General features: G+C 41.0%; 1 protein-coding gene across 1 annotated transcript in view; it reads right to left on the bottom strand.

Annotated features, from left to right (window-relative positions):
* The window catches only part of eif4e2rs1 (eukaryotic translation initiation factor 4E family member 2 related sequence 1), an 86,419-nt gene that overhangs the window by 1,153 nt on the left and 61,236 nt on the right, over positions 1-24,030 (bottom strand). The window lies entirely within an intron of this gene.

The raw sequence follows: 24,030 nt of genomic DNA, 5'->3' as shown, positions 1-24,030 counted from the left end.
GTAGTATACAGTAGTAGTAGTAGTAGTAGTAGTACCTGAGGCTATCGTTGTGTGTCTTGTACTCCATGATGGTGTAGTACTGCTGTAGTAGTAGTATACAGTAGTAGTAGTAGTAGTAGTACCTGAGGCTATCGTTGTGTGTCTTGTACTCCATGATGGTGTAATACTGCTGTAGTAGTAGTATACAGTAGTAGTAGTAGTAGTACCTGAGGCTATCGTTGTGTGTCTTGTACTCCATGATGGTGTAGTACTGCTGTAGTAGTAGTATACAGTAGTAGTAGTAGTACCTGAGGCTATCGTTGTGTGTCTTGTACTCCATGATGGTGTAGTACCGCTGTAGTAGTAGTAGTATACAGTAGTAGTAGTAGTACCTGAGGCTATCGTTGTGTGTCTTGTACTCCATGATGGTGTAGTACCGCTGTAGTAGTAGTATACAGTAGTAGTAGTAGTAGTAGTAGTAGTAGTACCTGAGGCTATCGTTGTGGGTCTTGTACTCCATGATGGTGTAGTACTGCTGTAGTAGTAGTCTACAGTAGTAGTAGTAGTACCTGAGGCTATCGTTGTGTGTCTTGTACTCCATGATGGTGTAATACTGCTGTAGTAGTAGTATACAGTAGTAGTAGTAGTAGTAGTACCTGAGGCTATCGTTGTGTGTCTTGTACTCCATGATGGTGTAGTACTGCTGTAGTAGTAGTATACAGTAGTAGTAGTAGTAGTAGTACCTGAGGCTATCGTTGTGTGTCTTGTACTCCATGATGGTGTAGTACTGCTGTAGTAGTAGTCTACAGTAGTAGTAGTAGTACCTGAGGCTATCGTTGTGTGTCTTGTACTCCATGATGGTGTAATACTGCTGTAGTAGTAGTATACAGTAGTAGTAGTAGTAGTAGTAGTAGTACCTGAGGCTATCGTTGTGTGTCTTGTACTCCATGATGGTGTAATACTGCTGTAGTAGTAGTATACAGTAGTAGTAGTAGTAGTAGTAGTAGTACCTGAGGCTATCGTTGTGTGTCTTGTACTCCATGATGGTGTAATATTGCTGTAGTAGTAGTATACAGTAGTAGTAGTAGTAGTAGTACCTGAGGCTATCGTTGTGTGTCTTGTACTCCATGATGGTGTAATACTGCTGTAGTAGTAGTATACAGTATACAGTAGTAGTAGTAGTACCTGAGGCTATCGTTGTGTGTCTTGTACTCCATGATGGTGTAGTACTGCTGTAGTAGTAGTATACAGTAGTAGTAGTAGTACCTGAGGCTATCGTTGTGTGTCTTGTACTCCATGATGGTGTAATACTGCTGTAGTAGTAGTATACAGTATACAGTAGTAGTAGTAGTAGTAGTAGTACCTGAGGCTATCGTTGTGTGTCTTGTACTCCATGATGGTGTAGTACTGCTGTAGTAGTAGTATACAGTAGTAGTAGTAGTAGTAGTACCTGAGGCTATCGTTGTGTGTCTTGTACTCCATGATGGTGTAGTACTGCTGTAGTAGTAGTATACAGTAGTAGTAGTAGTACCTGAGGCTATCGTTGTGTGTCTTGTACTCCATGATGGTGTAATACTGCTGTAGTAGTAGTATACAGTAGTAGTAGTAGTAGTAGTAGTACCTGAGGCTATCGTTGTGCGTCTTGTACTCCATGATGGTGTAATACTGCTGTAGCAGTAGTATACAGTAGTAGTAGTAGTAGTACCTGAGGCTATCGTTGTGTGTCTTGTAATCCATGATGGTGTAATACTGCTGTAGTAGTAGTATACAGTAGTAGTAGTAGTAGTAGTAGTACCTGAGGCTATCGTTGTGTGTCTTGTACTCCATGATGGTGTAATACTGCTGTAGTAGTAGTATACAGTAGTAGTAGTAGTAGTACCTGAGGCTATCGTTGTGTGTCTTGTACTCCATGATGGTGTAGTACTGCTGTAGTAGTAGTATACAGTATACAGTAGTAGTAGTAGTACCTGAGGCTATCGTTGTGTGTCTTGTACTCCATGATGGTGTAGTACTGCTGTAGTAGTAGTATACAGTATACAGTAGTAGTAGTAGTAGTAGTAGTACCTGAGGCTATCGTTGTGTGTCTTGTACTCCATGATGGTGTAATACTGCTGTAGTAGTAGTATACAGTAGTAGTAGTAGTAGTAGTAGTAGTACCTGAGGCTATCGTTGTGTGTCTTGTACTCCATGATGGTGTAGTACTGCTGTAGTAGTAGTATACAGTAGTAGTAGTAGTAGTAGTACCTGAGGCTATCGTTGTGTGTCTTGTACTCCATGATGGTGTAATACTGCTGTAGTAGTAGTATACAGTAGTAGTAGTAGTAGTAGTAGTAGTACCTGAGGCTATCGTTGTGTGTCTTGTACTCCATGATGGTGTAATATTGCTGTAGTAGTAGTATACAGTATACAGTAGTAGTAGTAGTACCTGAGGCTATCGTTGTGTGTCTTGTACTCCATGATGGTGTAGTACTGCTGTAGTAGTAGTATACAGTAGTAGTAGTAGTACCTGAGGCTATCGTTATGTGTCTTGTACTCCATGATGGTGTAATACTGCTGTAGTAGTAGTATACAGTAGTAGTAGTAGTACCTGAGGCTATCGTTGTGTGTCTTGTACTCCATGATGGTGTAATACTGCTGTAGTAGTAGTATACAGTATACAGTAGTAGTAGTAGTAGTAGTACCTGAGGCTATCGTTGTGTGTCTTGTACTCCATGATGGTGTAGTACTGCTGTAGTAGTAGTATACAGTAGTAGTAGTAGTAGTAGTACCTGAGGCTATCGTTGTGTGTCTTGTACTCCATGATGGTGTAGTACTGCTGTAGTAGTAGTATACAGTAGTAGTAGTAGTAGTAGTACCTGAGGCTATCGTTGTGCGTCTTGTACTCCATGATGGTGTAATACTGCTGTAGCAGTAGTATACAGTAGTAGTAGTAGTAGTACCTGAGGCTATCGTTGTGTGTCTTGTACTCCATGATGGTGTAATACTGCTGTAGCAGTAGTATACAGTAGTAGTAGTAGTAGTAGTAGTACCTGAGGCTATCGTTGTGTGTCTTGTACTCCATGATGGTGTAATACTGCTGTAGTAGTAGTATACAGTAGTAGTAGTAGTAGTACCTGAGGCTATCGTTGTGTGTCTTGTACTCCATGATGGTGTAGTACTGCTGTAGTAGTAGTATACAGTATACAGTAGTAGTAGTAGTACCTGAGGCTATCGTTGTGTGTCTTGTACTCCATGATGGTGTAGTACTGCTGTAGTAGTAGTATACAGTAGTAGTAGTAGTAGTACCTGAGGCTATGGTTGTGTGTCTTGTACTCCATGATGGTGTAGTACTGCTGTAGTAGTAGTATACAGTAGTAGTAGTAGTAGTAGTACCTGAGGCTATCGTTGTGTGTCTTGTACTCCATGATGGTGTAATACTGCTGTAGTAGTAGTATACAGTAGTAGTAGTAGTAGTAGTACCTGAGGCTATCGTTGTGTGTCTTGTACTCCATGATGGTGTAGTACTGCTGTAGTAGTAGTATACAGTAGTAGTAGTAGTAGTACCTGAGGCTATCGTTGTGTGTCTTGTACTCCATGATGGTGTAATACTGCTGTAGTAGTAGTATACAGTATACAGTAGTAGTAGTAGTACCTGAGGCTATCGTTGTGTGTCTTGTACTCCATGATGGTGTAGTACTGCTGTAGTAGTAGTATACAGTAGTAGTAGTAGTAGTACCTGAGGCTATCGTTGTGTGTCTTGTACTCCATGATGGTGTAGTATTGCTGTAGTAGTAGTATACAGTAGTAGTAGTAGTAGTAGTACCTGAGGCTATCGTTGTGTGTCTTGTACTCCATGATGGTGTAATACTGCTGTAGTAGTAGTATACAGTAGTAGTAGTAGTACCTGAGGCTATCGTTGTGTGTCTTGTACTCCATGATGGTGTAATACTGCTGTAGTAGTAGTATACAGTAGTAGTAGTACCTGAGGCTATCGTTGTGTGTCTTGTACTCCATGATGGTGTAATACTGCTGTAGTAGTAGTATACAGTAGTAGTAGTAGTACCTGAGGCTATCGTTGTGTGTCTTGTACTCCATGATGGTGTAGTACTGCTGTAGTAGTAGTATACAGTAGTAGTAGTAGTAGTAGTACCTGAGGCTATCGTTGTGTGTCTTGTACTCCATGATGGTGTAGTACTGCTGTAGTAGTAGTATACAGTAGTAGTAGTAGTAGTACCTGAGGCTATCGTTGTGTGTCTTGTACTCCATGATGGTGTAATACTGCTGTAGTAGTAGTATACAGTATACAGTAGTAGTAGTAGTACCTGAGGCTATCGTTGTGTGTCTTGTACTCCATGATGGTGTAGTACTGCTGTAGTAGTAGTATACAGTAGTAGTAGTAGTAGTACCTGAGGCTATGGTTGTGTGTCTTGTACTCCATGATGGTGTAGTACTGCTGTAGTAGTAGTATACAGTAGTAGTAGTAGTATACAGTAGTAGTATACAGTAGTAGTAGTAGTACCTGAGGCTATCGTTGTGTGTCTTGTACTCCATGATGGTGTAGTACTGCTGTAGTAGTAGTATACAGTAGTAGTAGTAGTACCTGAGGCTATCGTTGTGCGTCTTGTACTCCATGATGGTGTAGTACCGCTGTAGTAGTAGTAGTAGTAGTAGTAGTAGTAGTAGTAGTAGTAGTACCTGAGGCTATCGTTGTGTGTCTTGTACTCCATGATGGTGTAGTACTGCTGTAGTAGTAGTATACAGTAGTAGTGGTAGTACCTGAGGCTATCGTTGTGTGTCTTGTACTCCATGATGGTGTAATACTGCTGTAGTAGTAGTATACAGTAGTAGTAGTAGTAGTAGTACCTGAGGCTATCGTTGTGTGTCTTGTACTCCATGATGGTGTAGTACTGCTGTAGTAGTAGTATACAGTAGTAGTAGTAGTACCTGAGGCTATCGTTGTGTGTCTTGTACTCCATGATGGTGTAGTACTGCTGTAGTAGTAGTATACAGTAGTAGTAGTAGTAGTACCTGAGGCTATCGTTGTGTGTCTTGTACTCCATGATGGTGTAGTACCGCTGTAGTAGTAGTATACAGTAGTAGTAGTAGTAGTAGTACCTGAGGCTATCGTTGTGTGTCTTGTACTCCATGATGGTGTAGTATCGCTGTAGTAGTAGTATACAGTAGTAGTAGTAGTAGTAGTAGTAGTACCTGAGGCTATCGTTGTGTGTCTTGTACTCCATGATGGTGTAATACTGCTGTAGTAGTAGTATACAGTAGTAGTAGTAGTAGTAGTAGTAGTACCTGAGGCTATCGTTGTGTGTCTTGTACTCCATGATGGTGTAGTACTGCTGTAGTAGTAGTATACAGTATACAGTAGTAGTAGTAGTAGTAGTAGTACCTGAGGCTATCGTTGTGTGTCTTGTACTCCATGATGGTGTAATACTGCTGTAGTAGTAGTATACAGTAGTAGTAGTAGTAGTACCTGAGGCTATCGTTGTGTGTCTTGTACTCCATGATGGTGTAATACTGCTGTAGTAGTAGTATACAGTAGTAGTAGTAGTACCTGAGGCTATCGTTGTGTGTCTTGTACTCCATGATGGTGTAATACTGCTGTAGTAGTAGTATACAGTAGTAATAGTAGTAGTACCTGAGGCTATCGTTGTGTGTCTTGTACTCCATGATGGTGAAATACTGCTGTAGTAGTAGTATACAGTAGTAGTAGTAGTAGTAGTACCTGAGGCTATCGTTGTGTGTCTTGTACTCCATGATGGTGTAGTACTGCTGTAGTAGTAGTATACAGTAGTAGTAGTAGTAGTACCTGAGGCTATCGTTGTGTGTCTTGTACTCCATGATGGTGTAATACTGCTGTAGTAGTAGTATACAGTATACAGTAGTAGTAGTAGTACCTGAGGCTATCGTTGTGTGTCTTGTACTCCATGATGGTGTAGTACTGCTGTAGTAGTAGTATACAGTAGTAGTAGTAGTAGTACCTGAGGCTATCGTTGTGTGTCTTGTACTCCATGATGGTGTAGTACTGCTGTAGTAGTAGTATACAGTAGTAGTAGTAGTACCTGAGGCTATCGTTGTGCGTCTTGTACTCCATGATGGTGTAGTACCGCTGTAGTAGTAGTAGTAGTAGTAGTAGTAGTAGTAGTAGTACCTGAGGCTATCGTTGTGTGTCTTGTACTCCATGATGGTGTAGTACTGCTGTAGTAGTAGTATACAGTAGTAGTAGTATACAGTATACAGTAGTAGTAGTAGTAGTAGTAGTACCTGAGGCTATCGTTGTGTGTCTTGTACTCCATGATGGTGTAGTACCGCTGTAGTAGTAGTATACAGTAGTAGTAGTACCTGAGGCTATCGTTGTGTGTCTTGTACTCCATGATGGTGTAGTACCGCTGTAGTAGTAGTATACAGTAGTAGTAGTACCTGAGGCTATCGTTGTGTGTCTTGTACTCCATGATGGTGTAGTACCGCTGTAGTAGTAGTATACAGTAGTAGTAGTACCTGAGGCTATCGTTGTGTGTCTTGTACTCCATGATGGTGTAGTACTGCTGTAGTAGTAGTATACAGTAGTAGTAGTAGTACCTGAGGCTATCGTTTTGTGTCTTGTACTCCATGATGGTGTAGTATCGCTGTAGTAGTAGTATACAGTAGTAGTAGTAGTAGTAGTAGTACCTGAGGCTATCGTTGTGTGTCTTGTACTCCATGATGGTGTAATACTGCTGTAGTAGTAGTATACAATAGTAGTAGTAGTAGTAGTAGTAGTACCTGAGGCTATCGTTGTGTGTCTTGTACTCCATGATGGTGTAGTACTGCTGTAGTAGTAGTATACAGTAGTAGTAGTATACAGTATACAGTAGTAGTAGTAGTAGTAGTACCTGAGGCTATAGTTGTGTGTCTTGTACTCCATGATGGTGTAGTACTGCTGTAGTAGTAGTATACAGTAGTAGTAGTAGTAGTACCTGAGGCTATCGTTGTGTGTCTTGTACTCCATGATGGTGTAGTATTGCTGTAGTAGTAGTATACAGTAGTAGTAGTAGTAGTAGTAGTACCTGAGGCTATCGTTGTGTGTCTTGTACTCCATGATGGTGTAGTACTGCTGTAGTAGTAGTATACAGTAGTAGTAGTAGTACCTGAGGCTATCGTTGTGTGTCTTGTACTCCATGATGGTGTAATACTGCTGTAGTAGTAGTATACAGTAGTAGTATACAGTAGTAGTAGTAGTAGTACCTGAGGCTATCGTTGTGTGTCTTGTACTCCATGATGGTGTAATACTGCTGTAGTAGTAGTATACAGTAGTAGTAGTAGTAGTAGTACCTGAGGCTATCGTTGTGTGTCTTGTACTCCATGATGGTGTAATACTGCTGTAGTAGTAGTATACAGTAGTAGTATACAGTAGTAGTAGTACCTGAGGCTATCGTTGTGTGTCTTGTACTCCGTGATGGTGTAGTACTGCTGTAGTAGTAGTATACAGTAGTAGTAGTAGTAGTAGTAGTACCTGAGGCTATCGTTGTGTGTCTTGTACTCCATGATGGTGTAGTACTGCTGTAGTAGTAGTATACAGTAGTAGTAGTAGTAGTAGTAGTACCTGAGGCTATCGTTGTGTGTCTTGTACTCCATGATGGTGTAGTACTGCTGTAGTAGTAGTATACAGTAGTAGTAGTAGTAGTAGTACCTGAGGCTATCGTTGTGTGTCTTGTACTCCATGATGGTGTAGTACTGCTGTAGTAGTAGTATACAGTAGTAGTAGTAGTAGTAGTAGTACCTGAGGCTATCGTTGTGTGTCTTGTACTCCATGATGGTGTAATACTGCTGTAGTAGTAGTATACAGTAGTAGTAGTAGTAGTAGTACCTGAGGCTATCGTTGTGTGTCTTGTACTCCATGATGGTGTAGTACTGCTGTAGTAGTAGTATACAGTAGTAGTAGTAGTAGTAGTAGTACCTGAGGCTATCGTTGTGTGTCTTGTACTCCATGATGGTGTAATACTGCTGTAGTAGTAGTATACAGTAGTAGTAGTAGTACCTGAGGCTATCGTTGTGTGTCTTGTACTCCATGATGGTGTAGTACTGCTGTAGTAGTAGTAGTATACAGTAGTAGTAGTAGTAGTACCTGAGGCTATCGTTATGTGTCTTGTACTCCATGATGGTGTAGTACTGCTGTAGTAGTAGTATACAGTAGTAGTAGTAGTAGTAGTACCTGAGGCTATCGTTGTGTGTCTTGTACTCCATGATGGTGTAATACTGCTGTAGTAGTAGTATACAGTAGTAGTAGTAGTAGTAGTAGTACCTGAGGCTATCGTTGTGTGTCTTGTACTCCATGATGGTGTAGTACTGCTGTAGTAGTAGTATACAGTAGTAGTAGTAGTACCTGAGGCTATCGTTGTGTGTCTTGTACTCCATGATGGTGTAATACTGCTGTAGTAGTAGTATACAGTAGTAGTAGTAGTAGTACCTGAGGCTATCGTTGTGTGTCTTGTACTCCATGATGGTGTAATACTGCTGTAGTAGTAGTATACAGTAGTAGTAGTAGTAGTAGTAGTACCTGAGGCTATCGTTGTGTGTCTTGTACTCCATGATGGTGTAGTACTGCTGTAGTAGTAGTATACAGTAGTAGTAGTAGTAGTAGTACCTGAGGCTATCGTTGTGTGTCTTGTACTCCATGATGGTGTAATACTGCTGTAGTAGTGGTATACAGTAGTAGTAGTAGTACCTGAGGCTATCGTTGTGTGTCTTGTACTCCATGATGGTGTAGTACTGCTGTAGTAGTAGTAGTATACAGTAGTAGTAGTAGTAGTACCTGAGGCTATCGTTATGTGTCTTGTACTCCATGATGGTGTAGTACTGCTGTAGTAGTAGTATACAGTAGTAGTAGTAGTAGTAGTACCTGAGGCTATCGTTGTGTGTCTTGTACTCCATGATGGTGTAATACTGCTATAGTAGTAGTATACAGTAGTAGTAGTAGTAGTAGTAGTACCTGAGGCTATCGTTGTGTGTCTTGTACTCCATGATGGTGTAGTACTGCTGTAGTAGTAGTATACAGTAGTAGTAGTAGTACCTGAGGCTATCGTTGTGTGTCTTGTACTCCATGATGGTGTAATACTGCTGTAGTAGTAGTATACAGTAGTAGTAGTAGTAGTACCTGAGGCTATCGTTGTGTGTCTTGTACTCCATGATGGTGTAATACTGCTGTAGTAGTAGTATACAGTATACAGTAGTAGTAGTAGTACCTGAGGCTATCGTTGTGTGTCTTGTACTCCATGATGGTGTAGTACTGCTGTAGTAGTAGTATACAGTAGTAGTAGTAGTAGTACCTGAGGCTATGGTTGTGTGTCTTGTACTCCATGATGGTGTAGTATTGCTGTAGTAGTAGTATACAGTAGTAGTAGTAGTAGTAGTACCTGAGGCTATCGTTGTGTGTCTTGTACTCCATGATGGTGTAATACTGCTGTAGTAGTAGTATACAGTAGTAGTAGTAGTACCTGAGGCTATCGTTGTGTGTCTTGTACTCCATGATGGTGTAATACTGCTGTAGTAGTAGTATACAGTAGTAGTAGTACCTGAGGCTATCGTTGTGTGTCTTGTACTCCATGATGGTGTAATACTGCTGTAGTAGTAGTATACAGTAGTAGTAGTAGTACCTGAGGCTATCGTTGTGTGTCTTGTACTCCATGATGGTGTAATACTGCTGTAGTAGTAGTATACAGTAGTAGTAGTAGTAGTAGTACCTGAGGCTATCGTTGTGTGTCTTGTACTCCATGATGGTGTAGTACTGCTGTAGTAGTAGTATACAGTAGTAGTAGTAGTAGTACCTGAGGCTATCGTTGTGTGTCTTGTACTCCATGATGGTGTAATACTGCTGTAGTAGTAGTATACAGTATACAGTAGTAGTAGTAGTACCTGAGGCTATCGTTGTGTGTCTTGTACTCCATGATGGTGTAGTACTGCTGTAGTAGTAGTATACAGTAGTAGTAGTAGTAGTACCTGAGGCTATGGTTGTGTGTCTTGTACTCCATGATGGTGTAGTACTGCTGTAGTAGTAGTATACAGTAGTAGTAGTAGTATACAGTAGTAGTATACAGTAGTAGTAGTAGTACCTGAGGCTATCGTTGTGTGTCTTGTACTCCATGATGGTGTAGTACTGCTGTAGTAGTAGTATACAGTAGTAGTGGTAGTACCTGAGGCTATCGTTGTGTGTCTTGTACTCCATGATGGTGTAATACTGCTGTAGTAGTAGTATACAGTAGTAGTAGTAGTAGTAGTACCTGAGGCTATCGTTGTGTGTCTTGTACTCCATGATGGTGTAGTACTGCTGTAGTAGTAGTATACAGTAGTAGTAGTAGTACCTGAGGCTATCGTTGTGTGTCTTGTACTCCATGATGGTGTAGTACTGCTGTAGTAGTAGTATGCAGTAGTAGTAGTAGTAGTACCTGAGGCTATCGTTGTGTGTCTTGTACTCCATGATGGTGTAGTACCGCTGTAGTAGTAGTATACAGTAGTAGTAGTAGTAGTAGTACCTGAGGCTATCGTTGTGTGTCTTGTACTCCATGATGGTGTAGTATCGCTGTAGTAGTAGTATACAGTAGTAGTAGTAGTAGTAGTAGTAGTACCTGAGGCTATCGTTGTGTGTCTTGTACTCCATGATGGTGTAATACTGCTGTAGTAGTAGTATACAGTAGTAGTAGTAGTAGTAGTAGTAGTAGTACCTGAGGCTATCGTTGTGTGTCTTGTACTCCATGATGGTGTAGTACTGCTGTAGTAGTAGTATACAGTATACAGTAGTAGTAGTAGTAGTAGTACCTGAGGCTATCGTTGTGTGTCTTGTACTCCATGATGGTGTAATACTGCTGTAGTAGTAGTATACAGTAGTAGTAGTAGTAGTACCTGAGGCTATCGTTGTGTGTCTTGTACTCCATGATGGTGTAATACTGCTGTAGTAGTAGTATACAGTAGTAGTAGTAGTACCTGAGGCTATCGTTGTGTGTCTTGTACTCCATGATGGTGTAATACTGCTGTAGTAGTAGTATACAGTAGTAATAGTAGTAGTACCTGAGGCTATCGTTGTGTGTCTTGTACTCCATGATGGTGAAATACTGCTGTAGTAGTAGTATACAGTAGTAGTAGTAGTAGTAGTACCTGAGGCTATCGTTGTGTGTCTTGTACTCCATGATGGTGTAGTACTGCTGTAGTAGTAGTATACAGTAGTAGTAGTAGTAGTACCTGAGGCTATCGTTGTGTGTCTTGTACTCCATGATGGTGTAATACTGCTGTAGTAGTAGTATACAGTATACAGTAGTAGTAGTAGTACCTGAGGCTATCGTTGTGTGTCTTGTACTCCATGATGGTGTAGTACTGCTGTAGTAGTAGTATACAGTAGTAGTAGTAGTAGTACCTGAGGCTATCGTTGTGTGTCTTGTACTCCATGATGGTGTAGTACTGCTGTAGTAGTAGTATACAGTAGTAGTAGTAGTACCTGAGGCTATCGTTGTGCGTCTTGTACTCCATGATGGTGTAGTACCGCTGTAGTAGTAGTAGTAGTAGTAGTAGTAGTAGTAGTACCTGAGGCTATCGTTGTGTGTCTTGTACTCCATGATGGTGTAGTACTGCTGTAGTAGTAGTATACAGTAGTAGTAGTATACAGTATACAGTAGTAGTAGTAGTAGTAGTACCTGAGGCTATCGTTGTGTGTCTTGTACTCCATGATGGTGTAGTACCGCTGTAGTAGTAGTATACAGTAGTAGTAGTACCTGAGGCTATCGTTGTGTGTCTTGTACTCCATGATGGTGTAGTACCGCTGTAGTAGTAGTATACAGTAGTAGTAGTACCTGAGGCTATCGTTGTGTGTCTTGTACTCCATGATGGTGTAGTACCGCTGTAGTAGTAGTATACAGTAGTAGTAGTACCTGAGGCTATCGTTGTGTGTCTTGTACTCCATGATGGTGTAGTACCGCTGTAGTAGTAGTATACAGTAGTAGTAGTACCTGAGGCTATCGTTGTGTGTCTTGTACTCCATGATGGTGTAGTACTGCTGTAGTAGTAGTATACAGTAGTAGTAGTAGTACCTGAGGCTATCGTTGTGTGTCTTGTACTCCATGATGGTGTAGTATCGCTGTAGTAGTAGTATACAGTAGTAGTAGTAGTAGTAGTAGTACCTGAGGCTATCGTTGTGTGTCTTGTACTCCATGATGGTGTAATACTGCTGTAGTAGTAGTATACAATAGTAGTAGTAGTAGTAGTAGTAGTACCTGAGGCTATCGTTGTGTGTCTTGTACTCCATGATGGTGTAGTACTGCTGTAGTAGTAGTATACAGTAGTAGTAGTAGTAGTACCTGAGGCTATCGTTGTGTGTCTTGTACTCCATGATGGTGTAGTATTGCTGTAGTAGTAGTATACAGTAGTAGTAGTAGTAGTAGTAGTAGTACCTGAGGCTATCGTTGTGTGTCTTGTACTCCATGATGGTGTAGTACTGCTGTAGTAGTAGTATACAGTAGTAGTAGTAGTACCTGAGGCTATCGTTGTGTGTCTTGTACTCCATGATGGTGTAATACTGCTGTAGTAGTAGTATACAGTAGTAGTATACAGTAGTAGTAGTAGTAGTACCTGAGGCTATCGTTGTGTGTCTTGTACTCCATGATGGTGTAATACTGCTGTAGTAGTAGTATACAGTAGTAGTAGTAGTAGTAGTACCTGAGGCTATCGTTGTGTGTCTTGTACTCCATGATGGTGTAATACTGCTGTAGTAGTAGTATACAGTAGTAGTATACAGTAGTAGTAGTACCTGAGGCTATCGTTGTGTGTCTTGTACTCCGTGATGGTGTAGTACTGCTGTAGTAGTAGTATACAGTAGTAGTAGTAGTAGTAGTAGTACCTGAGGCTATCGTTATGTGTCTTGTACTCCATGATGGTGTAGTACTGCTGTAGTAGTAGTATACAGTAGTAGTAGTAGTAGTAGTAGTACCTGAGGCTATCGTTGTGTGTCTTGTACTCCATGATGGTGTAGTACTGCTGTAGTAGTAGTATACAGTAGTAGTAGTAGTAGTAGTACCTGAGGCTATCGTTGTGTGTCTTGTACTCCATGATGGTGTAGTACTGCTGTAGTAGTAGTATACAGTAGTAGTAGTAGTAGTAGTAGTACCTGAGGCTATCGTTGTGTGTCTTGTACTCCATGATGGTGTAATACTGCTGTAGTAGTAGTATACAGTAGTAGTAGTAGTAGTAGTACCTGAGGCTATCGTTGTGTGTCTTGTACTCCATGATGGTGTAGTACTGCTGTAGTAGTAGTATACAGTAGTAGTAGTAGTAGTAGTACCTGAGGCTATCGTTGTGTGTCTTGTACTCCATGATGGTGTAATACTGCTGTAGTAGTAGTATACAGTAGTAGTAGTAGTACCTGAGGCTATCGTTGTGTGTCTTGTACTCCATGATGGTGTAGTACTGCTGTAGTAGTAGTAGTATACAGTAGTAGTAGTAGTAGTACCTGAGGCTATCGTTATGTGTCTTGTACTCCATGATGGTGTAGTACTGCTGTAGTAGTAGTATACAGTAGTAGTAGTAGTAGTAGTACCTGAGGCTATCGTTGTGTGTCTTGTACTCCATGATGGTGTAATACTGCTGTAGTAGTAGTATACAGTAGTAGTAGTAGTAGTAGTAGTACATGAGGCTATCGTTGTGTGTCTTGTACTCCATGATGGTGTAGTACTGCTGTAGTAGTAGTATACAGTAGTAGTAGTAGTACCTGAGGCTATCGTTGTGTGTCTTGTACTCCATGATGGTGTAATACTGCTGTAGTAGTAGTATACAGTAGTAGTAGTAGTAGTACCTGAGGCTATCGTTGTGTGTCTTGTACTCCATGATGGTGTAATACTGCTGTAGTAGTAGTATACAGTAGTAGTAGTAGTAGTACCTGAGGCTATCGTTGTGTGTCTTGTACTCCATGATGGTGTAGTACTGCTGTAGTAGTAGTATACAGTAGTAGTAGTAGTAGTACCTGAGGCTATCGTTGTGTGTCTTGTACTCCATGATGGTGTAATACTGCTGTAGTAGTAGTATACAGTATACAGTAGTAGTAGTAGTACCTGAGGCTATCGTTGTGTGTCTTGTACTCCATGATGGTGTAGTACTGCTGTAGTAGTAGTATACAGTAGTAGTAGTAGTAGTACCTGAGGCTATGGTTGTGTGTCTTGTACTCCATGATGGTGTAGTACTGCTGTAGTAGTAGTATACAGTAGTAGTAGTAGTATACAGTAGTAGTATACAGTAGTAGTAGTAGTACCTGAGGCTATCGTTGTGTGTCTTGTACTCCATGATGGTGTAGAACTGCTGTAGTAGTAGTATACAGTAGTAGTGGTAGTACCTGAGGCTATCGTTGTGTGTCTTGTACTCCATGATGGTGTAATACTGCTGTAGTAGTAGTATACAGTAGTAGTAGTAGTAGTAGTACCTGAGGCTATCGTTGTGTGTCTTGTACTCCATGATGGTGTAGTACTGCTGTAGTAGTAGTATACAGTAGTAGTAGTAGTACCTGAGGCTATCGTTGTGTGTCTTGTACTCCATGATGGTGTAGTACTGCTGTAGTAGTAGTATACAGTAGTAGTAGTAGTAGTACCTGAGGCTATCGTTGTGTGTCTTGTACTCCATGATGGTGTAGTACCGCTGTAGTAGTAGTATACAGTAGTAGTAGTAGTAGTAGTACCTGAGGCTATCGTTGTGTGTCTTGTACTCCATGATGGTGTAATACTGCTGTAGTAGTAGTATACAGTAGTAGTAGTAGTACCTGAGGCTATCGTTGTGTGTCTTGTACTCCATGATGGTGTAGTACCGCTGTAGTAGTAGTATACAGTAGTAGTAGTAGTAGTAGTACCTGAGGCTATCGTTGTGTGTCTTGTACTCCATGATGGTGTAGTATCGCTGTAGTAGTAGTATACAGTAGTAGTAGTAGTAGTAGTAGTAGTACCTGAGGCTATCGTTGTGTGTCTTGTACTCCATGATGGTGTAGTACTGCTGTAGTAGTAGTATACAGTATACAGTAGTAGTAGTAGTAGTAGTAGTACCTGAGGCTATCGTTGTGTGTCTTGTACTCCATGATGGTGTAATACTGCTGTAGTAGTAGTATACAGTAGTAGTAGTAGTAGTACCTGAGGCTATCGTTGTGTGTCTTGTACTCCATGATGGTGTAATACTGCTGTAGTAGTATACAGTAGTAGTAGTAGTACCTGAGGCTATCGTTGTGTGTCTTGTACTCCATGATGGTGTAATACTGCTGTAGTAGTAGTATACAGTAGTAATAGTAGTAGTACCTGAGGCTATCGTTGTGTGTCTTGTACTCCATGATGGTGAAATACTGCTGTAGTAGTAGTATACAGTAGTAGTAGTAGTAGTAGTACCTGAGGCTATCGTTGTGTGTCTTGTACTCCATGATGGTGTAGTACTGCTGTAGTAGTAGTATACAGTAGTAGTAGTAGTAGTACCTGAGGCTATCGTTGTGTGTCTTGTACTCCATGATGGTGTAATACTGCTGTAGTAGTAGTATACAGTATACAGTAGTAGTAGTAGTACCTGAGGCTATCGTTGTGTGTCTTGTACTCCATGATGGTGTAGTACTGCTGTAGTAGTAGTATACAGTAGTAGTAGTAGTAGTACCTGAGGCTATCGTTGTGTGTCTTGTACTCCATGATGGTGTAGTACTGCTGTAGTAGTAGTATACAGTAGTAGTAGTAGTACCTGAGGCTATCGTTGTGCGTCTTGTACTCCATGATGGTGTAGTACTGCTGTAGTAGTAGTAGTAGTAGTAGTAGTAGTAGTAGTACCTGAGGCTATCGTTGTGTGTCTTGTACTCCATGATGGTGTAGTACTGCTGTAGTAGTAGTATACAGTAGTAGTAGTATACAGTATACAGTAGTAGTAGTAGTAGTAGTAGTACCTGAGGCTATCGTTGTGTGTCTTGTACTCCATGATGGTGTAGTACCGCTGTAGTAGTAGTATACAGTAGTAGTAGTACCTGAGGCTATCGTTGTGTGTCTTGTACTCCATGATGGTGTAGTACCGCTGTAGTAGTAGTATACAGTAGTAGTAGTACCTGAGGCTATCGTTGTGTGTCTTGTACTCCATGATGGTGTAGTACCGCTGTAGTAGTATACAGTAGTAGTAGTACCTGAGGCTATCGTTGTGTGTCTTGTACTCCATGATGGTGTAGTACCGCTGTAGTAGTAGTATACAGTAGTAGTAGTACCTGAGGCTATCGTTGTGTGTCTTGTACTCCATGATGGTGTAGTACTGCTGTAGTAGTAGTATACAGTAGTAGTAGTAGTACCTGAGGCTATCGTTGTGTGTCTTGTACTCCATGATGGTGTAGTATCGCTGTAGTAGTAGTATACAGTAGTAGTAGTAGTAGTAGTAGTACCTGAGGCTATCGTTGTGTGTCTTGTACTCCATGATGGTGTAATACTGCTGTAGTAGTAGTATACAGTAGTAGTAGTAGTAGTAGTAGTAGTACCTGAGGCTATCGTTGTGTGTCTTGTACTCCATGATGGTGTAGTACTGCTGTAGTAGTAGTATACAGTAGTAGTAGTATACAGTATACAGTAGTAGTAGTAGTAGTAGTACCTGAGGCTATAGTTGTGTGTCTTGTACTCCATGATGGTGTAGTACTGCTGTAGTAGTAGTATACAGTAGTAGTAGTAGTAGTACCTGAGGCTATCGTTGTGTGTCTTGTACTCCATGATGGTGTAGTATTGCTGTAGTAGTAGTATACAGTAGTAGTAGTAGTAGTAGTAGTACCTGAGGCTATCGTTGTGTGTCTTGTACTCCATGATGGTGTAGTACTGCTGTAGTAGTAGTATACAGTAGTAGTAGTAGTACCTGAGGCTATCGTTGTGTGTCTTGTACTCCATGATGGTGTAATACTGCTGTAGTAGTAGTATACAGTAGTAGTATACAGTAGTAGTAGTAGTAGTACCTGAGGCTATCGTTGTGTGTCTTGTACTCCATGATGGTGTAATATTGCTGTAGTAGTAGTATACAGTAGTAGTAGTAGTAGTAGTACCTGAGGCTATCGTTGTGTGTCTTGTACTCCATGATGGTGTAATACTGCTGTAGTAGTAGTATACAGTAGTAGTATACAGTAGTAGTAGTACCTGAGGCTATCGTTGTGTGTCTTGTACTCCGTGATGGTGTAGTACTGCTGTAGTAGTAGTATACAGTAGTAGTAGTAGTAGTAGTAGTACCTGAGGCTATCGTTATGTGTCTTGTACTCCATGATGGTGTAGTACTGCTGTAGTAGTAGTATACAGTAGTAGTAGTAGTAGTAGTAGTACCTGAGGCTATCGTTGTGTGTCTTGTACTCCATGATGGTGTAGTACTGCTGTAGTAGTAGTATACAGTAGTAGTAGTAGTAGTAGTACCTGAGGCTATCGTTGTGTGTCTTGTACTCCATGATGGTGTAGTACTGCTGTAGTAGTAGTACACAGTAGTAGTAGTAGTAGTAGTAGTACCTGAGGCTATCGTTGTGTGTCTTGTACTCCATGATGGTGTAATACTGCTGTAGTAGTAGTATACAGTATACAGTAGTAGTAGTAGTACCTGAGGCTATCGTTGTGTGTCTTGTACTCCATGATGGTGTAGTACCGCTGTAGTAGTAGTATACAGTAGTAGTAGTATTACCTGAGGCTATCGTTGTGTGTCTTGTACTCCATGATGGTGCAGTACTGCTGTAGTAGTAGTATACAGTAGTAGTAGTAGTAGTAGTAGTACCTGAGGCTATCGTTGTGTGTCTTGTACTCCATGATGGTGTAGTACTGCTGTAGTAGTAGTATACAGTAGTAGTAGTAGTACCTGAGGCTATCGTTGTGTGTCTTGTACTCCATGATGGTGTAGTACCGCTGTAGTAGTAGTAGTATACAGTAGTAGTAGTAGTACCTGAGGCTATCGTTGTGTGTCTTGTACTCCATGATGGTGTAGTACCGCTGTAGTAGTAGTATACAGTAGTAGTAGTAGTAGTAGTAGTAGTAGTACCTGAGGCTATCGTTGTGGGTCTTGTACTCCATGATGGTGTAGTACTGCTGTAGTAGTAGTCTACAGTAGTAGTAGTAGTACCTGAGGCTATCGTTGTGTGTCTTGTACTCCATGATGGTGTAATACTGCTGTAGTAGTAGTATACAGTAGTAGTAGTAGTAGTAGTACCTGAGGCTATCGTTGTGTGTCTTGTACTCCATGATGGTGTAATACTGCTGTAGTAGTAGTATACAGTAGTAGTAGTAGTAGTAGTACCTGAGGCTATCGTTGTGTGTCTTGTACTCCATGATGGTGTAGTACTGCTGTAGTAGTAGTCTACAGTAGTAGTAGTAGTACCTGAGGCTATCGTTGTGTGTCTTGTACTCCATGATGGTGTAATACTGCTGTAGTAGTAGTATACAGTAGTAGTAGTAGTAGTAGCAGTAGTACCTGAGGCTATCGTTGTGTGTCTTGTACTCCATGATGGTGTAATACTGCTGTAGTAGTAGTATACAGTAGTAGTAGTAGTAGTAGTACCTGAGGCTATCGTTGTGTGTCTTGTACTCCATGATGGTGTAATATTGCTGTAGTAGTAGTATACAGTAGTAGTAGTAGTAGTAGTACCTGAGGCTATCGTTGTGTGTCTTGTACTCCATGATGGTGTAATACTGCTGTAGTAGTAGTATACAGTATACAGTAGTAGTAGTAGTACCTGAGGCTATCGTTGTGTGTCTTGTACTCCATGATGGTGTAGTACTGCTGTAGTAGTAGTATACAGTAGTAGTAGTAGTACCTGAGGCTATCGTTGTGTGTCTTGTACTCCATGATGGTGTAATACTGCTGTAGTAGTAGTATACAGTATACAGTAGTAGTAGTAGTAGTAGTAGTACCTGAGGCTATCGTTGTGTGTCTTGTACTCCATGATGGTGCAGTACTGCTGTAGTAGTAGTATACAGTAGTAGTAGTAGTAGTAGTAGTACCTGAGGCTATCGTTGTGTGTCTTGTACTCCATGATGGTGTAGTACTGCTGTAGTAGTAGTATACAGTAGTAGTAGTAGTAGTAGTACCTGAGGCTATCGTTGTGTGTCTTGTACTCCATGATGGTGTAATACTGCTGTAGTAGTAGTATACAGTAGTAGTAGTAGTAGTACCTGAGGCTATCGTTGTGTGTCTTGTACTCCATGATGGTGTAGTACTGCTGTAGTAGTAGTATACAGTAGTAGTAGTAGTACCTGAGGCTATCGTTGTGTGTCTTGTACTCCATGATGGTGTAGTACCGCTGTAGTAGTAGTAGTATACAGTAGTAGTAGTAGTACCTGAGGCTATCGTTGTGTGTCTTGTACTCCATGATGGTGTAGTACCGCTGTAGTAGTAGTATACAGTAGTAGTAGTAGTAGTAGTAGTAGTAGTACCTGAGGCTATCGTTGTGGGTCTTGTACTCCATGATGGTGTAGTACTGCTGTAGTAGTAGTCTACAGTAGTAGTAGTAGTACCTGAGGCTATCATTGTGTGTCTTGTACTCCATGATGGTGTAATACTGCTGTAGTAGTAGTATACAGTAGTAGTAGTAGTAGTAGTACCTGAGGCTATCGTTGTGTGTCTTGTACTCCATGATGGTGTAATACTGCTGTAGTAGTAGTATACAGTAGTAGTAGTAGTAGTAGTACCTGAGGCTATCGTTGTGTGTCTTGTACTCCATGATGGTGTAGTACTGCTGTAGTAGTAGTCTACAGTAGTAGTAGTAGTACCTGAGGCTATCGTTGTGTGTCTTGTACTCCATGATGGTGTAATACTGCTGTAGTAGTAGTATACAGTAGTAGTAGTAGTAGTAGTAGTAGTACCTGAGGCTATCGTTGTGTGTCTTGTACTCCATGATGGTGTAATACTGCTGTAGTAGTAGTATACAGTAGTAGTAGTAGTAGTAGTAGTAGTACCTGAGGCTATCGTTGTGTGTCTTGTACTCCATGATGGTGTAATATTGCTGTAGTAGTAGTATACAGTAGTAGTAGTAGTAGTAGTACCTGAGGCTATCGTTGTGTGTCTTGTACTCCATGATGGTGTAATACTGCTGTAGTAGTAGTATACAGTATACAGTAGTAGTAGTAGTACCTGAGGCTATCGTTGTGTGTCTTGTACTCCATGATGGTGTAGTACTGCTGTAGTAGTAGTATACAGTAGTAGTAGTAGTACCTGAGGCTATCGTTGTGTGTCTTGTACTCCATGATGGTGTAATACTGCTGTAGTAGTAGTATACAGTATACAGTAGTAGTAGTAGTAGTAGTAGTACCTGAGGCTATCGTTGTGTGTCTTGTACTCCATGATGGTGTAGTACTGCTGTAGTAGTAGTATACAGTAGTAGTAGTAGTAGTAGTACCTGAGGCTATCGTTGTGTGTCTTGTACTCCATGATGGTGTAGTACTGCTGTAGTAGTAGTATACAGTAGTAGTAGTAGTACCTGAGGCTATCGTTGTGTGTCTTGTACTCCATGATGGTGTAATACTGCTGTAGTAGTAGTATACAGTAGTAGTAGTAGTAGTAGTAGTACCTGAGGCTATCGTTGTGCGTCTTGTACTCCATGATGGTGTAATACTGCTGTAGCAGTAGTATACAGTAGTAGTAGTAGTAGTACCTGAGGCTATCGTTGTGTGTCTTGTACTCCATGATGGTGTAATACTGCTGTAGTAGTAGTATACAGTAGTAGTAGTAGTAGTAGTAGTACCTGAGGCTATCGTTGTGTGTCTTGTACTCCATGATGGTGTAATACTGCTGTAGTAGTAGTATACAGTAGTAGTAGTAGTAGTACCTGAGGCTATCGTTGTGTGTCTTGTACTCCATGATGGTGTAGTACTGCTGTAGTAGTAGTATACAGTATACAGTAGTAGTAGTAGTACCTGAGGCTATCGTTGTGTGTCTTGTACTCCATGATGGTGTAGTACTGCTGTAGTAGTAGTATACAGTAGTAGTAGTAGTAGTAGTACCTGAGGCTATCGTTGTGTGTCTTGTACTCCATGATGGTGTAATACTGCTGTAGTAGTAGTATACAGTAGTAGTAGTAGTAGTAGTAGTACCTGAGGCTATCGTTGTGTGTCTTGTACTCCATGATGGTGTAGTACTGCTGTAGTAGTAGTATACAGTAGTAGTAGTAGTAGTAGTACCTGAGGCTATCGTTGTGTGTCTTGTACTCCATGATGGTGTAATACTGCTGTAGTAGTAGTATACAGTAGTAGTAGTAGTAGTAGTAGTAGTACCTGAGGCTATCGTTGTGTGTCTTGTACTCCATGATGGTGTAATATTGCTGTAGTAGTAGTATACAGTATACAGTAGTAGTAGTAGTACCTGAGGCTATCGTTGTGTGTCTTGTACTCCATGATGGTGTAGTCCTGCTGTAGTAGTAGTATACAGTAGTAGTAGTAGTACCTGAGGCTATCGTTATGTGTCTTGTACTCCATGATGGTGTAATACTGCTGTAGTAGTAGTATACAGTAGTAGTAGTAGTACCTGAGGCTATCGTTGTGTGTCTTGTACTCCATGATGGTGTAATACTGCTGTAGTAGTAGTATACAGTATACAGTAGTAGTAGTAGTAGTAGTACCTGAGGCTATCGTTGTGTGTCTTGTACTCCATGATGGTGTAGTACTGCTGTAGTAGTAGTATACAGTAGTAGTAGTAGTAGTAGTACCTGAGGCTATCGTTGTGTGTCTTGTACTCCATGATGGTGTAGTACTGCTGTAGTAGTAGTATACAGTAGTAGTAGTAGTAGTAGTACCTGAGGCTATCGTTGTGCGTCTTGTACTCCATGATGGTGTAATACTGCTGTAGCAGTAGTATACAGTAGTAGTAGTAGTAGTACCTGAGGCTATCGTTGTGTGTCTTGTACTCCATGATGGTGTAATACTGCTGTAGCAGTAGTATACAGTAGTAGTAGTAGTAGTAGTAGTACCTGAGGCTATCGTTGTGTGTCTTGTACTCCATGATGGTGTAGTACTGCTGTAGTAGTAGTATACAGTATACAGTAGTAGTAGTAGTACCTGAGGCTATCGTTGTGTGTCTTGTACTCCATGATGGTGTAGTACTGCTGTAGTAGTAGTATACAGTAGCAGTAGTAGTAGTACCTGAGGCTATGGTTGTGTGTCTTGTACTCCATGATGGTGTAGTACTGCTGTAGTAGTAGTATACAGTAGTAGTAGTAGTAGTAGTACCTGAGGCTATCGTTGTGTGTCTTGTACTCCATGATGGTGTAATACTGCTGTAGTAGTAGTATACAGTAGTAGTAGTAGTAGTAGTACCTGAGGCTATCGTTGTGTGTCTTGTACTCCATGATGGTGTAGTACTGCTGTAGTAGTAGTATACAGTAGTAGTAGTAGTAGTACCTGAGGCTATCGTTGTGTGTCTTGTACTCCATGATGGTGTAATACTGCTGTAGTAGTAGTATACAGTATACAGTAGTAGTAGTAGTACCTGAGGCTATCGTTGTGTGTCTTGTACTCCATGATGGTGTAGTACTGCTGTAGTAGTAGTATACAGTAGTAGTAGTAGTAGTACCTGAGGCTATGGTTGTGTGTCTTGTACTCCATGATGGTGTAGTATTGCTGTAGTAGTAGTATACAGTAGTAGTAGTAGTAGTAGTACCTGAGGCTATCGTTGTGTGTCTTGTACTCCATGATGGTGTAGTACTGCTGTAGTAGTAGTATACAGTAGTAGTAGTAGTACCTGAGGCTATCGTTGTGTGTCTTGTACTCCATGATGGTGTAATACTGCTGTAGTAGTAGTATACAGTAGTAGTAGTACCTGAGGCTATCGTTGTGTGTCTTGTACTCCATGATGGTGTAATACTGCTGTAGTAGTAGTATACAGTAGTAGTAGTAGTACCTGAGGCTATCGTTGTGTGTCTTGTACTCCATGATGGTGTAATACTGCTGTAGTAGTAGTATACAGTAGTAGTAGTAGTAGTAGTACCTGAGGCTATCGTTGTGTGTCTTGTACTCCATGATGGTGTAGTACTGCTGTAGTAGTAGTATACAGTAGTAGTAGTAGTAGTACCTGAGGCTATCGTTGTGTGTCTTGTACTCCATGATGGTGTAATACTGCTGTAGTAGTAGTATACAGTATACAGTAGTAGTAGTAGTACCTGAGGCTATCGTTGTGTGTCTTGTACTCCATGATGGTGTAGTACTGCTGTAGTAGTAGTATACAGTAGTAGTAGTAGTAGTACCTGAGGCTATGGTTGTGTGTCTTGTACTCCATGATGGTGTAGTACTGCTGTAGTAGTAGTATACAGTAGTAGTAGTAGTATACAGTAGTAGTATACAGTAGTAGTAGTAGTACCTGAGGCTATCGTTGTGTGTCTTGTACTCCATGATGGTGTAGTACTGCTGTAGTAGTAGTATACAGTAGTAGTAGTAGTACCTGAGGCTATCGTTGTGCGTCTTGTACTCCATGATGGTGTAGTACCGCTGTAGTAATAGTAGTAGTAGTAGTAGTAGTAGTAGTAGTAGTAGTACCTGAGGCTATCGTTGTGTGTCTTGTACTCCATGATGGTGTAGTACTGCTGTAGTAGTAGTATACAGTAGTAGTGGTAGTACCTGAGGCTATCGTTGTGTGTCTTGTACTCCATGATGGTGTAATACTGCTGTAGTAGTAGTATACAGTAGTAGTAGTAGTAGTAGTAGTACCTGAGGCTATCGTTGTGTGTCTTGTACTCCATGATGGTGTAGTACTGCTGTAGTAGTAGTATACAGTAGTAGTAGTACCTGAGGCTATCGTTGTGTGTCTTGTACTCCATGATGGTGTAGTACTGCTGTAGTAGTAGTATACAGTAGTAGTAGTAGTAGTAGTACCTGAGGCTATCGTTGTGTGTCTTGTACTCCATGATGGTGTAATACTGCTGTAGTAGTAGTATACAGTAGTAGTAGTAGTACCTGAGGCTATCGTTGTGTGTCTTGTACTCCATGATGGTGTAGTACTGCTGTAGTAGTAGTAGTATACAGTAGTAGTAGTAGTAATACCTGAGGCTATCGTTATGTGTCTTGTACTCCATGATGGTGTAGTACTGCTGTAGTAGTAGTATACAGTAGTAGTAGTAGT

Source organism: Thunnus maccoyii, chromosome 22 (assembly GCF_910596095.1).
Source record: "Thunnus maccoyii chromosome 22, fThuMac1.1, whole genome shotgun sequence".
NCBI lineage: Eukaryota > Metazoa > Chordata > Actinopteri > Scombriformes > Scombridae > Thunnus > Thunnus maccoyii.
This window is presented reverse-complemented; position numbering and strand designations above follow the sequence as displayed.